This window comes from Neomonachus schauinslandi, chromosome 8 (genome assembly GCF_002201575.2).
Source record: "Neomonachus schauinslandi chromosome 8, ASM220157v2, whole genome shotgun sequence".
Classification (NCBI taxonomy): domain Eukaryota; kingdom Metazoa; phylum Chordata; class Mammalia; order Carnivora; family Phocidae; genus Neomonachus; species Neomonachus schauinslandi.
In genome coordinates this window covers 40,396,854-40,415,808 of record NC_058410.1, presented here as the reverse complement: position 1 = coordinate 40,415,808, position 18,955 = coordinate 40,396,854, and the positions used below count along the sequence as shown (strand labels likewise).

Here is an 18,955-nt window from a genome sequence, read left to right as displayed (position 1 = left end):
TGTGTTGGAACTTTTAGGCATGAGTAAATGTGGTGACAGCTTGACATCTGTTAATACTGACAGGTCATGAGATTAACACCAGGAAGCACTAGAAACATAAGGTGTTGTGGGATAGTTGGTTCATCTCAAGCTATTTTTACATATTTTAAAATCTAAGATCTGTTAGTCGTGTCCTGATTTTGTTTATCCTCAGAGTTATCTATAATCTTAAGGATGCTTTAACTTGAGAAAAGTCTCTAATCTGAGTAAATGTGGCCTGTAAGAAAAGTCTGTGTAGGCACTATGGTTCCCTGGGTCAACACTGTTTATACCCATGCCCTCTGGGAGCAGCTGAGATTCTTTCAGCATCCCCAGATCCATGCCCCAGAAGGGCTGCCATAACAAAGTATCAAAAACTGAATGGCTTAAAAAGAACAGAAATTGGGGCGCCTGGGTGGCTCAGTCTTTAAGCATCTGCTTTCAGCTCAGGTAATAATCCCAGGGTCCTGGGATCGAGCCCCGCGTTGGGTTCTCTGCTCAGCGGGAAGCCTGCTTCTCCCTCTCCCACTCCCCCTGCTTGTGTTCCCTCTCTTGTGGTGTCTCTCTCTGTCAAATAAATAAATAAAATCTTTAAAAAAAAAAAAAGGAACAGAAATTTATTTTTTTCGCACTCTGGAAGCCAGAAGTCTGAAACTAAAGTGTTGGCATGACTATGCTCCCTCCAAAGCCTCTAGGGGAGGATCCTTCCTTGTCTCTTCCAGCTTCTGGTTACAACAGGTACTCCTTGGCTTGTAGGTGCATTACTCCAATTTCTGCCTCCATCCTTCCGTGACATTTTCCCTGTATCTCTGCATCTTCACATTGTCTTCCCTCTTTTTATAAGGATACACAGTCATATTGGATTAAGGGCCTATCCTAATTCAATATAACCTCATCTCAACTTGGTTATATCTACAGAGATTCTATTTCCAAAAAAGATCACATTCATAGGTACTGAGGTTAGGACTTCAACATGTCTCTTTAAGAGACACAATTCAACCTGTGACACCAAATCTGGTATTTGTGACACTGCTGAAGTGTCACTGACAGAGGCCAATCCCTCAGAGAAGTCCAGAAGTGGGGGGACTCATTCTACTAAAAATAAGTTAGTCTCTTAGCAGTTAGAATGATTGCTCTTTCACCAACTCCTTTCCCAAACGGTTGTATTTTCATGCTGATGTGAATTTTCTCATATTTGAAGGGTCCCCAAGCTGATGTTATTTCAACTAGTGCAGCACGATATGACAACAGTAGTCCCGCAATGCAGCGCAAATATCAACAGCCATGAAATCAATAGACGGAGCAGATGATGTGACTCAACGAGCTGTGACAATCAGCAAATGACTGATGGGAGAAGCACAGCTTTTGGCAGCAGGTGCTTCACTGAGAATTGGTTTTAGTGAATCACCACTGCAGCTGCCATTTTTCTCTGAGCCAGATAAATCCTGACATGAATGAGGTGCTGTTATTGGAGATGTAAATGCAGCTAGTACTAAATGTCACTGGCCTAAGTCTGAGACATGTAGTCACTCGCAAATGCAAGGAAGGGGATGATTTTGACATTTAATATATTTTTGTTGAGTTTTGCCTATTTTCTTGTCCTTTCCACAACCGTGCATTGAATTTAATGTCTTAATGTGAAGCATATCTAAATCAGTTAAAGTGAAGCATATGTGAATAAGTTAATTCATCTTCTAAAAAGCAAATGTATTTAATATAAAGAATTGTGTGGGTCTAGTAAACAGCACTTGGGGGGGGAATAAATCTTTAAAAACGTGTATTAAGATTTTCCTTTGTTATAAATTTGTACTTCAATGGCATCAATTAAATTTAAATTTAATTTTAAATTCAATTCAATTTAAATTCAGCTGTGAGTGTGGGACTACTGTGTGAGTGGTAGTCATGAAGCTCTGGCTACATAGCCTAATGCAGAGGCCTGCTCCAAATACCTCTCCAGTTCTAGCCAGATCATGAATTAGGAAAGTGAAGTTTTTTTTTAGTTGACCCACATACCTGAGTTAAAGAAAAATCTTTAAAATGACAACGACAACAAGCAACAGCAATGTCAAAAAGAAACAAGAAAGACTAGGCTGCATCCCCTAGCAAAGATAAATAGGAAAACCAGAAATGAGCATTATGGCCTAAGTCTCTTTACTGATGAACTGAGTATGAAGTCTTTACCTGGTCAGTTTGCTTTTCAGAGACTGTTTTTACAGTTGGTGCTTAAGAGTAACTCTTGAAAGACCCTTTAGGAATGGATTTATCTCAAAATGCTATTTCAGGGTTTTTTTTCTTAATATTATTCTAAAATCTGAGACTGACATTCTGTATTTTATTTAGATAGAAACATCTAAATCTGCAGCATGTTAAATAGTGAGCAAAGATAAATGCCTTTTGAATAATGTTCCTCTGTATATTTCTCTTTCATGTGTGTTTTTCCTAGACTATAGGAGAAAGAAATAGCCATAACTAAGAATATCAGGACAAAGTAGATGCAAGAAGGAGACCTTTAGCCCAAGAACTAACAGAATCAAAATCACACAGGAATTCACACAGTTAGATTTGAAAGGAAATGGAGGTCAGGAAGAGAAAAAAAAAAGAGTTAGCCGTAAAGTCAGTTTTGTTAGTGAAAAAAATAATTAAAGTTCATTTGAAACTTTCTCAGAACTTTTCTGGTCCTATGTTGGTAATTGGTTATTTATTTAAAAAAATTTTTAAAGATTTATTTATTTATTTAGAGAGAGAGAGAGAGCAAGGGAGCAGGTGAGCATGTGGAGAGGGGCAGAGGGAGAGGGTCTTCAAGCAGACTCCCTGCTGAGCGCCGACCACCAGCCAAGGCTTGATCGCAAGACCCATGAGATCATGACCTGACCTGTAAGCCAAGAGTCGGCCACTTAACTGACAGCCACCCAGGTGCCCTGGTAATTGGTTATTTAGAAGCAATTTGGTTTTAGATGAAGCTGAGTTTATATTCCCTTCCCCCCCCCAATAAAGAAATGGCCTATGATCTTGTACTAGTCACTTAACCTTCTAAAGTACAGTTTCTCCTTGGGTACTAGGAACTTCCTAATAAAGACTATCATTTCTTAAGCACTTCCTATGTGTTAGGCATTATACTGAGTACTTTTCAGACATTGTCTCATTTAACGTTCATAACATATTCTGTGAGGCAGAAGTTTTCTTTCCACATTATAAATAAAGAAAGTTGGGCCGAAGTTATCCAAGTTACAGCTATTAAGTTCTAGAGACAGTCTGGCTCCAAAGCTCATGTGCATAGCATTATACTGTCTTTAGTACTAGAATCTGTCCCAGCTTTAGCCTTCTCTGACCAAACCTTTTGGACTGTCTGACTTCCTTGGCCCAGTGTTCCCGCCTTTGACACTGCCTCTCAACAAGTTTCAAGAAAGGTTACTTTGCAAAAACCCTTAAAGCTCCCACAGGCTATCTATGCAGATAGAGAAACTGCAGTCCGAAGGCTTTACTATTTTGTAAGAGGTCATTATGTCCATTTCATGAAAGCATCTTGTCTTACCCAAAAAGGCACTAAATAATAATAATAATAATAAATAATAATAATAAATGTATTTATATAGAATAATATATATTGTAATATTTTTATATTTAATAATATATATTATTTAAAATTGAGGATCTATTTCTTGGTACTCCTCGTCCACTTCGCACCCCTTACTCTAAGAGTCTGTGAAATCACTTTCTGGTAGATATGGGAGGATGGCAATACGGGTGTTTTTTTGTTTGTTTGTTTTTATGTTGGTTAATTTGTCTTTTTTTAAAATTTAAATTCAATTAATTAACATATAGTGTATTATTAGTTTCAGAGGTAGACTTCAGTGATTCATCATTCTTATGTAATACCCAGTGCTCATTGCATCACATGCCCTCTTTCATGTCCATCATCCAGTGCTGTCCTGAACTGCTTTCAAGGATATTGCTATGCTTCTAAAAAAACAGAGCTGACGACTCCTTTGAATAGGTTACTGATCTCATCAAGGTGAGGGTGGAGCATCTGGTATTAAAATACAATGCTAATAGAATGTCCTATAAAAACCACTTTGAAAAAAATGTGGCATATTTTCCACATATTTACTTTTCGCTGCTCCTGTGGGTTGAATTAATCAAGTGACACCGCTGTTCTTGAGACAGTATGACTTGGTGTCAGGCAGACGTGGGTCCCAATCTTGACACTGCTTGGTACTGGCTCTATTATAACCACAGGTTCTTTCAGGCATCCAATAGTATTAATATCTACTTTCGAGGGCTTTTGTAAGGATTCAGTGTGAGAATGTTTAAGACATCTGGAAAATCACGAACACTCCACAATTGTTAAATGCCTTCCCTCCCGCGTTGGTATATTCACTTTCATATATAACATCATTTTCATTGGCTTTCTTTGTGAACATAAATGCCAGATCTAAATATGCTAGTATGAATATAAGAGTATTGGGGTTAGTACTTAAATTTTTAAGTCTTTTTTTTTTTAATTAACATTGAAATTACATTCTTAACTGTGATGCCTAACAGTGTTCTCTTTAGCCCCAGTTATACCTATTAAGATGTTGTAAATCATTTGGAACACATCGGAGACTTATGAAGTTATTTCCTGGTGTTCGAGGACTGTGACAGAAGCAAGAAAGTACTACAGGCTAAGAAGTTTAATATTGTTGGAAAAATTTAAAACATAACTTCCTTTACTGAAGCGTGGCAAGCAAAATTAAGAAACAGTGAGTAGTTTATAATAAATGCGCAACTGGTGCTTTAGCGAGGTGGTTTTTCTATGACCATGATAAGGAGGTAGAGAAACGGGCTTTCCTGAGTGAGCAGAGTGGCTTTCAGTTTATATGTTCGATGCCAGGAATTTTTGAACCACACAAGCCACACCTGAGGAGATGTGCAGGACAGATGGGAGCGAAGCATGACAATTTTGCATGTTGTATGCAACTAAACACAATCCTCCTTCCTGCCCCCGCCCCTGATATACACACACATTCTTCCCTTCTATCAGCTCAAGATTAAAAGAAAGCTTTTTTTTTTTTTTTTTTTTTTGCCCCAAGCTAATTTGATGGTGTACAGTAACTTTTCTTCAGGTATTTTGCAACCATTTATAAAAGAGAGGTCATTTTAGGGCAAGCCTTTCTACCCTGATTTACTTAGAGGAATAAATAGTAATGTCTGGTTGTTACATTTAAAAAAGGGGGAGGGTAGAATCCCTCAGTTCGAGCCAGTATTAAGAACTTTGAAAAAGATTATGAAACTCAAGTATAATGCTAGAAACAATAAGGACAAAAACTAACCCCCATGTAAAGACCATGGATAATGCAGTCAGTATGTGAAGAGGAAAAGAGGAAGAGATTACTAACAGACTTCTCTCCAAAGGAAAGGAGGGGAATATCAATTCTTCATACAAAGTGAATTCGTATGATTGGTTTCAATGAAAATATAATGGTAAAGAATCGTGGAATTTTGATGTCCTTGGGTAACTACAATGTACATTCTGCAGCCTAAAGCTAGGGAGAAAGTTTTTTTTTTTTTTTAAGAAAAATCTTACGAAAAAGCTAATATAGTTATTGTCATCAGTCTGAAGTGGATAGTGCTGGACAGTGGAATGAAGAACAGAATCTCTGGTTCGACGGCTCCCTAAAAAATGTCCTCCTGGGTGGGTGGCAGTGGCCAGGTGGGAAGGAAGAACTAACTAAGAGTGTGGCACACAACGCTGCCTGAATATTCTGGAATGCTGGTGATCTTCCAGTAATTGGAATGCATCTGGCAAGTGGTACAGATCCCCAGACTCTTAGATATCACGGTTGACTTGCCTGTTGCCAACCTTGTATTAATTTCAAAGCACAAATTTAGATCCACTGTGAATTAAATTTAGATCCAAAGTGAAACTGAGGTCCACTGCGTCTTTGAATGTAACTTAATAAAAGTTGGGGAGGAGGCTTTTGTTTCATTTTGTCATTTCCAAACATCAGCCTCGTAGAAAGGATGAGAACAGTAGCAAAACTTCTGCTTCCACTCCCTTTACTCCTCTCATCTCGTTCCTTCCTCTACTGTGAGAATAAGGAAAAGAGAAAATGGTATACATACCTGTCGCTTGTTCTTTTCTGTCTAGGGATTCTGGACATTTAAATGGAAACTAAAGCACGATTGAGACCTGGCTTGTTCAGAACCCTATGATTAATGCTTTTTTATTTCAAGAAATGTTTGCTTTAATTTTTCATGAGAACTTTAAACGGATTTAAGAAGTATAGGCTACATCAAATCCCTCTTAAATTTGTTTGTCTTCTTGGATTAAGGTTAATTCTGTTATTCCATGATTTCAAATCATTACCCTTCTCTTATTAAGATAAGAACAAACTTTTTTTTTTTTTTTTTTTTGCCTTTGCTGATTTCTGCTTCTTCTTCCTGCCTTCTGGGAGAACACCTGTTACTCAGTTTTTGACACATTGATCTCTCTGAGCCTGAGATTCTATCAATTCTCATCTTTTCAACTATATTCTATACAAAATTGCTGAAATTTCCATTTTCAGTTTTCTCCTCTTGCCTGAGTCCCAGGCTCATAGTTCTAGTGACTTACTGTTCACCTCCCCTGGGCTCCGTTGGGACCATTTAAATGTCACCAGCTCTCCTCCTCACCTGTTATTTTGTTAGTGGTTCCACTCTCCTGGTTCCCCAAACATAAAACCTTGGAATTGTTTCAGCTTACTGCTTTCCTTCATTCACTGTAGCTATCCCCACGTTCCACGGATTTTTCCATTTTGAAATGTTTTTTAGATTCATCTTTATCAGTTAAGAGATCAGTTTACCAGTTATCACAAAGAGCCAAACTAGCTGGATTAAACACGACGTAAATGTAGTTTTGTGTTGTGTACAGCTCAGGTCGCTGGTACAGGGGTGGAAGAAGGGCATGGCCGTGTTAGGAATGCAGGCTCCTTCGATTCTGTTGCTTTGTCATCCCCAAAGTCTTGATTGTCCTAGTGTGCTTGATTAATGATGGCTCAGCACCACAGGTACATACCAATGTTCAAAAAGGGGACAAGAGGAGGCAGAAGCCACATTCTCCTCTCTTTCAGGGTATAACCTAGAAATGAAATACATTACTTCTTCTCAGAGCCCATCTTTAAATGGCAAAATCCAGTTGCATGGCCTTATCTAGTAGCATGGGAGGCTTGGTTATATGGTCCTTAGCTATGTGCCCAGCTAAACTTCCTATTTCTACAGAAGACAAGGAGAAGAACTTCGGGAGCCAACCAGCAGCATCTGCTACACCTTCCTTACTCCAATTCTATTGTTTATACCCTTTGGCGGGTCTTTACTGCCCATTGCCAAGGTTACTTTTGGTGACTTTTAGCTGGGTTTACTGATGGCTCATTATCAAACCACCCATTCTTTCTTTAAAGAGCCGCTTTTTTTCCCCCTCTTGTTTAAACTTTGCTCTTAACCTTCAAAGCTCTTTGTAATCTGGTCCTATTCTACCTGTTTCTAATCTTTTTTTCAAAGTTCATTGATTCATTGATTCATTTATTTATCCAGTAAATATGTGTTGAGTGCCTACTCTGTGTCAGACACGGAGTCATTTATTTTCCTAAACTGGTGCTGTGGATGGAAACATCTTCATGAATGTACATACTTGCTAATGTCACAATGATTCATTTCTTTGAAGCTTGTTTTCACCATTGTCATGCTTGAGAGGTTAAATACATTTTAAGAACAGCCTTTTGAAATGAGGTCTTGCAGTTGAAGTGGTTAATTTGCTTTTAGGAATCAGATGATGTTCACTTGACACTTTTCAACTTTCAGGTTTTTATGCATTTTAAAACTATGATTTGCTTTTAAAAACAAAATGAAAATAGAAGAATGCTTATTGAAGCAGCTATAACTAGATTTAGTAGCTCATTGAAATTGTAAAATTGCTCAAATGCAAGCATGAACTAAAGATTACCTCATGTGTTACAATTGTCCAGTTGCTTCTTTGTTCCCAAACACATTAACCTCATGCTTAGTCCTGCAGACTGAGGTGTGAAGATGTATATCACAGAACACACCTTGTTTGGACTTTGTCTTCCAGACTGCATTTTCTTCTTTTTCTATTATCCTAGGTAATATAGAGACAGATATTTACTTAATACAACTAATCTGACATTATTTTTATATTTAGTTCTTTATTCTTTCAGAGAAGATGCTGGACCAGGTCCAGATCTAGGCCAAGGTATATGAAGCTGAGTTGTACAAATACAGGGTCAAATCTTTATTTAGATTTTTGATGTGTTTTTTTTTTTCATCATAGAGTTTCATCATAGTTTTTAATTAGTTTTAGTCACTAATTTTGATTTTTTTAAAAAAATTGTGTTAAATATTATTTATCTTGATTTCTGAGGATTCAGGGACCTCCTGAAATCTTGTGTTTGAAGTGCGTTGGATCCTTCTTCTTTATGTAAATTATTTGTATATCGACATGGCTGGCTGCTTGAGTCATTAAAACTTTCAAGTGAGGATATATATATTTCAAAGAGAAAATAAATACTCATTATTTTACCAAACACTAGAAGCAAAAATTATCTTAAATGTCATCAGATCATCATAGTTTTAAGTATTTACATTTACAACTGAGATCAGATCAGGATACACAAGGAAACCACTCCATGAAAACAAGGCAGGGGCATTAAATGGGAGGATGAACAAGTGGCCAGTTTGAGTAATTTTAGCTGCTTTATTACATTCTGTCTTGAAATGGCTGCTCTCGTTCCATCTCTAGCCTGGTAGCCTCATCTCTAATGGCAGAGTGGTTATGTCATTTTCAGACTACATCTTTGGAGGAGGAGGAGAGGAGGAAGAGGAGAGAGTGGGTAGAGCCTGGGAGCTGCTTTAACCGGAGCAGTTCTGCGTGTATCTGTCTTACATATTGGCCATCTGCTAAAGAGTTCATTTGGAAAAAAAATATTTAAAAAATAGTTTGAGAATCACTGGACTAGATGATTCACAATTCTGAGTGTACCTGTAGTTCTGATATGATGGATTTCTGCTGACCTACCCACACCTTGATCTGCTACTCTTTGTCAGGCATGCAACAAACACCCTTTGGTGAGACTGCCTTGAATATTTCCTAGCCTTCATGTATAACACTGTGTTTTCTCTAGATTTAATAGTAGTTCTAAGAGAGGTAGGAGAGAAAATTAGACCTTGTGCAATAGCAATGTCCTACAGATTGTGCATCTTATACTGAAGTTCAGGAAGAACATAGTCGAATACCCAGTTATATTATTTTTATTTCATTTTAAATTTCTGTCAATGTATCTAATATATATGATAATTTATAATATAACATATAACATATTAGTCTATTAGTAGAGTGTTACTTATAATTTATAAAAAGAAATATTCATAAATAGGAGATGCATACTCAAAACAATTTTGTTGTTGTTAGGGGCATGCCACTGTTCTTGAAACCTTTTCAGAAATTACTGCTCTTTTGTTAGTAAAATTGTTGATAGTTGATAACTAAGGATAAGTAGAGACTCTCCCAGTCTCTTAATCTTTAGCATATCCCTCATAAATCTAAATTTTGATGAGTGTGAATTATCAAAAATATGTATGGAATATTATTTTCAAAGTCCATCCCATAAGTATACTTGGACGTAACATAAGCTGCAAAGAGGTAGAGAGGGAAAAATAATTATGTCAGCATACTATTTCTTTTTTTGTTTCTTGGTTCTATTACAATGGGCAGAAATAGTGGAAATTCATAAAATGAAAACACTAATTTGGTAAAGGTATACAATAGGGATTTTTTAAAACATGCATTTGAAAGACACAAATAACAATGTTTAGTTTTATCAAACTGACTTTAAATTGGGTTCTTGTTTACAGTTTCTACTAGATCTTTGCCAAGAGCTGTATGCAGATGTTTGAAAAAAATTAGGACTACAAAAGTATGTTTTTGTAATCTTGTTTTTAGGGGTGAATATTTACATTATATTACATAAATTTTGAAGCTTATAAATTTTTATTTTAATTACAACTTCCCCCATGATCGTGTTTTCATTTATTTTTCTCTTCCTCTTCTCAGTTCCTTATATTTGGCCTGAACAAATTAGACTCAATGGAAGGGAAATTGTCCCAGATACAGAGTAAGAGGAACAGTGCAAACCATATGGGAAGCTGGGTACAGGAACAAAGTTAAAAGATGTCCATTTTGGATTTTAAAATTCTTTCAGAGTGATAAAGTATGCATTCAGGCAGCGCTGAGTCTGAAAAATACCTCATGCACCTTGACATTCAACAGATATTTATTTTATTTCTCCTACCATGTACAAAATGTTGTGCAAGAGGAATGAGTCACAGCCAATGTCCTCAAAAGGCTTTGAAAATTGTGTGAGGTGGAGATGGGAAGACAGTAATCAGAAATTTATAAGTTCAATAATGGAGATACACCAGTGTTTCAGAGCACAGGGGAGGGAATGTACTAGCCCGAGGGGCATAGAAGTCTTCTGGGAAAGGGGTGCCCAAGTTAACCCTGAATGGATAAATACATGGTAGCCAGGGGATAGGGAGGGGATCGAGGTCAAGAACCTCAGTCACAGGGGCAATATAAATAAGGCAAAGGGGTGCCATTAGCTGGGTATGACCTCAGAACTTTAGGATTAATGCAGGCTGGGCATGGGTGAAAATGAAGGAGAGATGGATTGGGGTCAACTCCTGGAGAGCACCATACATGCTGTAAAAGGGTTTAGACTTGATCCTGTAGGTGATGGGAAGGCTGTGAAGGATTAATTATAGAATGACTATGAGCACATTTACTTTGAAATAATTCCATCTGACATCTGAGTAAAGAATGGAGTTGCAGGAAGCAAGAATGCTAACAAGAAGAGTCATTTAAGATGTTGCTGCAATAGTCCTAGAAGAGTACTAACACCTGTTACTTGAAATGAAGGCTTTTTGACTTTTAACAGAAAGTTTTATTGTAGAATTGGAGGTTTTGCTTTTCTTAAGAAAGTCAAGTCCTGGTATTTACCAGTTGTAACTCTATAAAAACAAAATGATTAAAATTTGTTAATCTAGGGGTGTCTGGGTGGCTCAGTCGGTTAAGTGTCTGCCTTCAGCTCAGGTCATGATCCCAGGCTCCCTGCTCAGCGTGGAGTCTGCTTCTCCCTCTGCCCCTCCCCCTGCTCATGCTCTCTCTCTCAAATAAATAAGTAAAATCTTTCAAAAAAATAAATAAAATTTGTTAATCTAACTGAATTTATTCCTTTTCTGGTTCTTAATAGCTTTTTTTTAAATTGATTTACAGGAAAGAAAGTTTATCAGAATTTCTTCCTAAACCTCTTAGAAATAACAGCATATTTTAATCAGAGACTTGTAAGTATCCTTTTTTCTTTATTTAGAAAATTAGAGGGGCGCCTGGGTGGCTCAGACGGTTAAGCGTCTGCCTTCGGCTCAGGTCATGATCCCAGGGTCCTGGGATCGAGCCCCGCGTCGGGCTCCCTGCTCAGCGGGTGGCCTGCTTCTCCCTCTCCCTCTGCCTGCCACTCCCCCTGCTTGTGCTCTCTCTCTCTCTAATAAAAAATTTAAAAAAAAATTTAAAAAAAAAGAAAAAAAAGAAAATTAGATATTGATTTTATGGAAAAATTGGCTCCTTCAGGAATACACTTGACAGGATATAGCTTATACAATCTGAGTTGGCATGCAAAATTTGAGTGAGAGTAAAACACACAGAAAATCACCTCTCAAAAAACAAAGAAACCAAAACCTCGGTCAGAAAACCGTCATCAAATCTATCTACACCTAGTGAATGTTTGACTTATTTTTTGGCAATTTCTATTTCTTGATGTCATTTTCATTATTTTTTCCCCTTTGTGAAAATATCTGTGTGTCCACATATTTTAGGAAGTCTGTAACATCAATGAGAAGGAAGAGGAAAAGGGTAGGGTGTGAACACAGGAAAGGAAAGAATTTGTATTCTGTTAAAAGTTACATGGCTTCGGACGACTTTGTATTTTCCAATTACACTTTCAGTGAAAGTTTTTACAAGATCAAAGGTAGGTCTCATAATAGCTAAGGTTCAGTCAGTTTCATCATATTTTTGAAATGTCTTTTACTCTGCTAGATCCAAAACTGGCCAACTCAGGAACAGAGAATCAGGGAGACCCTTCCTGCTTCAATTTAGCAAGAAGTCAAGAGAAGCACATCTTTTTACAAGCACATATTTCATCAGATAAGTTGAGAAGACTCAATGAGAAGGAAAAAAAAAAAAGCTTTGTCCTAAAAGTGTATCTGTAGCAACAGCATTTAATATTTTATTCCCTGAAAGACATTTGAAATCTAATGTAGTCCTATTTAGCACTAAGACAAATAGTTGTCATACTGAGTTAAGAGCAGAGTCTAGAGCCCATGGAGTAAAGGGAGATTAATGAAGAAGTCAGGTAACTAAGGTCTAGAGCTGAGTGGGTTCTTCACTAGGTGGTAAGAGCTTAGTATACTTCTGGGCTTCTCAACTGTAAATACTTGTGTTTGAAGATTGTTGACTAGAATTGATGACTACCTTAGATCATTTTATGATTCTAGGACATCCCTGAAACTTTGTTGCTTAGTAGTTAATAGTCATTTTATCTTGGGTAATCTATGATTATTATAATGGAATTAACACTTGTGTAGTAGCTAATAAAACCAACCAACAGGAACTAAGACATATTTCTTGCTTGCTTCATCAGATAAGATCTCAGCAAATTGTTTAATTAAAAGGTGTACTGAAATCTTAATTACACATTCTGTCACAATATAGGTGGTTTCCTAGCTACGTGACATTAATTTTTAGTTCCAATGCATCCATATTTGAATCTTGTGTGTTTGAGCAAGTTACCTGAATTCTTTAATGCTTCAATTTATCAGTAAAATGAAGTTAAAAATGCTTATATTATAGGCTTGTCTGGGGATTAAGTGAAATGATGAAACAATACAATATAAATAATAATACTGAAATAACCTACTGCAATCAAAATTTCCTATCTTTACTATATTGTTTCATAGACTTTGAGGTTTTGCCCACATAATGATTTCATTTGTCTGTGTATATAAATTATTTATAAAATCACTGAAAGAATTGTGAGAATGGAGATTTTTGGCCAAATTCCCAGATATTTTTAAAGAGCATCTCAGATAAGTCACATGAAAATGACCTACAGGCTACTCTTTGAGAAACACAAATTTTCTTTTAAAAATGAGCCTCAGGGCGCCTGGGTGGCTCAGTCGTTAAGTGTCTGCCTTCAGCTGGGGTCATGATCCCAGGGTCCTGGGATTGAGTCCCACATCGGGCTCCCTGCTCGGCGGGAAGCCTGCTTCTCCCTCTCCCACTCCCCCTGCTTGTGTTCCCTCTCTCGCTGTGTCTCTCTGTCAAATAAATAAATAAAATCTTTTAAAAAAAAATGAGCCTCAAAGTGGTTGATTTATCAAATCACAAGGGAACTTTGTACAAAATACATATTCCTAGGGCACCATTTTGGAGATTCCAATTTGGCAGATCTGGAGCAAGGCTTTGCAACTTGTGTTTTAAACAAGTTGCCATGCTGATTTTGATTTTTGCAAACCACTGCTCTACAACCTCACCATATCTCTGCCTTTTAATTGATAAAGCTTATAGCTGTGCTTCCCATAAGTAGATGAGGGGATATCATTATTTGTCAATGCTTCAGCTAGTCCAGTTCAAGTTCCGGGGGTGATAAGCTTGGATGTCTGCATTTGTGTACATTAACCAGATTGGCAGTCTTCTCTACCTTGGTTGGGTAACTGCTTTAAGTAAATCAAGCCAAGCCCATAAATTGTGGAACCCCTGAGTGAGAAAGGATTGTTAGAGACCGTCTAGTTTAAACCCTTTTTTCACAGAGGAGGAAAATGAGTCTCAGGGGTCTGATGAAGGCCACAGGACAAGACCAGAACTAACTTTTGAATTTCTGTTCCCAGCTCAGTTCCATTTCCATTGCAGTCGGTTGACTTTGATTCTGCCATTTCAATAACGTGCAACCTGTGAAACCAGCTACTCTTGTGCTGGCTGTAGGCTTCCCAGGAGGCATAGAAAGTGGTGTATGAGTCAGCTTTCCTACTTAACTGTTCAGCTGTCTGAAAGTGACAGCTTCTTCCTCTCCATCTCCAGTTCTCTATCTTGAATAACAAAGAGGCAGGAAGGCCACTGAGGGACTGAAGGTACTCCCCAGGAGAGGCAGCCTGTTCCAGCAGGGGTACCATCTTCTCAGTTACCTTCCTGATTCTTTATCTTAGCCAGAGTCATCTGCTTTTTCTCCAGCTATCTCTGGATGGCAAAGGCATCATTGCTTTTGTCTGTCATTTTACTCTTGCATCATTTTCTCTTAGCATTCTTTACATCATGTTAGTTGCCCTCCTTTGGACACCAGTTAGCTCTGGAGTGCCATTAAGTTCAACAGAATTAAATACTACCGTGTCCCAAGAATAGTCTTGGGTACCAGAGATGTAAAATGAAGCTAGCATGGTCCTAGTTTCAGAAGAGTTTACAGTGTCATGGGGAAGGAGATCAGTATAACAAATCTGCAGGAGTGCTTGAGAGTGTTATAGTAGCCACCATGTCAGGAGAGTCAAAGAAATATTGGGAAAGGAAGTGACATCAGTCTGTTTCAAGTGAAAAAACCATAACCCATAGGATAAGTATGCAACCTTTTGCAACCACATGAAGCAAATGTTTCTAAGGTTTAATGAAGAGAGCTAATGCAATCAGAGATGAATAAGGTGGGTGTTGGCATGATGGTGAGAAAGGGACACTGCAACGTGTAGCAGGAGACCGGGGTCTTCTACTCACACTACCAACCCCAACCTATGTGACTTGTGCCAATCCAGCGAGACTCTTCAGGCCCCACTTGAGTGCTCACTCAGTTCATTCAAATAATGAAATTCAAGTTATAGGCTGTCCTACATTCCTGAGATACAGTCGGGTGGAGGAAAAGTACCTCCCAGATGAAGTGCTATCTGAGCCAAAGCCTCAGTTTTGAGTAGGTATTGATTGGGTAAAGAGAAGCTTTGGAAGGAGAATGCTCCAGCCAGGAGGAACTGCATCCATCCATTGGCCTGTGTCTGGGGGTGAAGGGAGTATTTCTGAGAGCTACAAATCCTCAGTGGGGAGCAGTTTCTCTCAGCTGCTGGACCACAGGGGAGGAGAAGCAAGAGGCAAGTCTGGGATATAAGCAGAATGTAGATCATACAGGGTGTTGTTAGTCATGCTAAGGACCTGGGCAACTTTTTCTTGGCTTAAGGAGAATGGTCGAAGAGCTGAGATTTAGGATTTGTGTGGCTGAATTTAAGAATGGAAGAGGAAAAGAAAACTGAAGCAGGATAAATAGTGAAGGGGATAATCCGATCTGGAGATGTGGTGCCCCTAACTAGGTTAGTAAAAAAGTGAGCAGAGCAGTAGTTGGTCCATCAACTAAAGAGCTATTTAGAGAATAGAGTTTATATGACTTGATGGTCATGGAGGTGAGGGAAAAGGATGCCTGCTAGGCTTCTGACCTGTGCAACTGGGTGGATTTTAGTGCTGTTCATGGAGAAAGAAACCCAGGAGGAGGAACCGGTTTCAAAAGGAATTCGAGAATCTCTAACATGAGGGGAGGAAACCAGCCAATCCGTCCCAGGGCTCTTCATACTAACTGGCCTTCCACATGCTGAGAATATCATACACGTTGTCACACTTAGTCTTCTCAGCTGTGGGAGGTAGTATTCTGTGCTCAAAAGATGTGAAAGCTGAGGCTCAGAGAGCTTAATGCCTTGTATAAGGTCCCTTAGCTAATAAGTAGTGGAGCCAAAAGTTCAGACCAGAGTCAAACCAGGTGTATTTCATTCTAAAGCAGGCACACCTTCTATTTTATCACTCCCTTTTCCCTTTGAGTCTGATACGTGTAATTTTGTGAAAATAGGTCACTTGTAGAACACGAGTAACTTTAGACTTTATGGATTGTGAAATTGAAGGCATAAACTCTACCTTCTTACTGGTCATTATCTCTCACCTGGGATACTGCAATTGTCTCCAAACTCATCTCTTGAATACACTCTTCTTTTCCAATCTGCACCGAAGTGATCTTTTTGAAGTTCAATTTTGATCATCCCATACTATTGCTTCAAAAATGTCGATGACTTTCCATTGCTGTTAGGATAGAACAAATCCTTAACATGCCCCAATGATGTAGACCCTGTTAACTGATCCACTTCATCTTGTGCCATTTTCCACCTTCTTCTCTGTGCTTAGGCCACACTGGCCTTCCCTCAGCTTCTGAAATGTGCTATGTTCTTCTCCTCTGCATGAAATACTCTTCTTCTGCCTCTATATCAACCAGCTAGCTCCTTTTCTTAATATCTCAGCTTATCTTGTCAATGAATCAGGTTCTGATACACTCACAAAATAAACTATTTTTTCACCTAAGACCACAGTTTGTATTTATACATGGATTTGTGTTCATTATTTTTTTCTCATTAGATTCCATGAAAGCAGTTATATAACTGTTTTGCCAGTCATATAATTGGCACTCGATAGATATTTTCCAAGCAAATTAATAAATTTATAAAAGAACGAATGTGATTCTGGATTAGTTAACTTATATTTGATTATTAAAAAAAACTTATATTTGATTATTTATTTGGTATATTGTTATTTAGAATTGAAAAAAGAACATTTTCTTTTTTTTTTTTTAAAGATTTTATTTATTTATTTGACAGAGAGAGAGATAGCGAGAGAGGAAACACAAGCAAGGGGAGTGGGAGAGGGAGAAGCAGGCTTCCTGCTGAGCAGGGAGCCCGATGTGGGGCTCGATCCCACAACCCTGGGATCGTGACCTGAGCCGAAGGCAGACGCTTAACGACTGAGCCACCCAGGAGCCCCAAGAACATTTTCTTTATCCCCATAAAATAAACTAGTTTCAGTTATATACAACATTGTTTTTTAATATCTTAATGATATAGTATTTCCTCTGGTATTATATTATAATTGTTTTTCCCTTTCTGAAGTCAATTTTCTTTTTCACAATAAATGAAGCTAATTCCAACAGCATAGTGGTAATTACTGAATTGACATTTTTTGGATTAAACCAATTAAACCAAAGCAATTAAAACTTGGAAATGGCAACTATAAAAGAACAATATGTTATCATTCAGTGTACCAATGAAGAATGGAAATGTGTTATAATTAGTTTGTAAATGTCACATCTCTATTGCACTTGCTAATTAAATGAGACTTTTCCATCCCAGGCTTGCTGAAAATAATTTGGAATTTTCAGGAGTGACATTTTATTTTTGTCACACAAGAATGATTCTTTGCTATGTGACGATCATAGTCTAACAAATAAGGCTTGGATAAGGCCTAGTGAAGAATGCCACTAATGTGTGAGCCCTTGGCCCTCAAGTGGTGGTGGGCTTTCAGTGCTCAAAATAGGCTACCAGGACTCTGGACTGAACAAATGATTGGGCTGGATTGGGGTGGAATCTAGCATAAGAGATTTTTGCAATCTATTCTACAGATACATTGCTGAGACCCCCCGGAATTGTCTATGAACATTGACTATGATTATCTAGCCTTTCAGTCTCGGAGAGCCAACTGAAAGGATTAGATTACATGAGCTCAAGAAAAAACACAGTTCTTTAGCTTGAATAGCCTGTAATTCTACACGGAGGAAGGGGTGAATTAAAGGTAGGTGGAAGAGAGCTTACATACTAGAGATTAAAGTTCCAGTTGTTACAGGAGACAGGAGACAGGTTGTTGGCCACTAGGATGACGATTTATGATATAGTCCAGTGTTTACCAACGTGGGGATCCTGGTCTCCTAGGATTCTACAGAATTGATAGAGCCATGAACAAGCCATGTATGCATATGTGTCTAAATAAATACTGTCATATACCGTATATATTACCATTTTCCAAATGTATATAGATTGTTGTTATAAAAATGAGAATTTGTTGCTTTGAAATATTTATTTCATAGTACCTTTTCATCTGTTATGTATTTTCTCAGTCAGATATCTAAATTCTTCAATCCTGAGGCATCATTTTGCATTAAATCTCAATGAACAAGTTGTATCTGCCATACTACGGGATGTACAAACTATTTTTCCCCCACATCTAGTATTTCTGAGAATCTTCAGATTCCAGGACTCCATCCTGAGTGCTACCTTCACTTTTCTCATCTGATGCTCTGGTCTTTCTGATTCCCACTTTCTACTGTTTCCTACAACTTTTTTGATGCTGCTGCAACTCTCTCTAGTTGAAATCAGACTAGGATTGTCCTCAGGGTCCTCTCTTTGTTGCCCAAAGCAAAGATATTGTTAAGATGGTTGTGGTGCATAGTAAACTTTACCCAAGACTGGAGGATAATATGAGAGAATTACAGTGCAGAGATGGGAAACCTAGCATTAGATATTCAACATCATTTACTACTAGAGTCCATTAATTATGCCCATTCATGGGCGGGGGGGGGGGCGGTCCCTACTGGTTGGCTGTGTCCTTAGTGTCCAGCCTTGTTTCAGGTTTCTACCCTCCTTCCACAGGCGAAGTTGCTTCAATATTGTCTTGCCTCCCTGGACCCTAGGCTAGAATCCCTCTCCCTGCACATAAAGAAATCGGTATATGTTGTGATTTTACATCCTAGAAGTTATTATGCAATTCAGACCCCAATGAATACAACTTTAAAATTACAACAATAAGTAACTGTTATTGTCTGAATATTATCATTCCCAGGTAGTATTATCATTTAATGGGCCTCTTTCCCAACAATCTACTCCCAAGCAAGAGGCTCTCCAATCAAAGGAGTGAATGATTATTTTCACAAAGACTTAGAAGAACATAGATTGACTTCTAAGCATGGCACAGGGTCAGGATATGGACATGTCTTTCCCTAAGAGACTTTAGAATCAGAAACCT

General features: G+C 38.1%; 1 protein-coding gene across 2 annotated transcripts in view; it reads left to right on the top strand.

Moving 5' to 3' along the window:
• Positions 1 to 18,955, top strand: part of PKIB (cAMP-dependent protein kinase inhibitor beta) — a 102,264-nt gene that overhangs the window by 49,031 nt on the left and 34,278 nt on the right. Inside the window, exon 3 of one of the 2 annotated variants that reach the window (XM_021693467.2) lies at positions 11,324 to 11,391. The exons of the other annotated variant lie outside the window; for it this stretch is intronic. The gene's annotated coding sequence lies outside the window, so the exon portion shown is untranslated. The remainder of the gene's footprint in view (positions 1 to 11,323; positions 11,392 to 18,955) is intronic. 2 annotated transcript variants of the gene reach the window in all.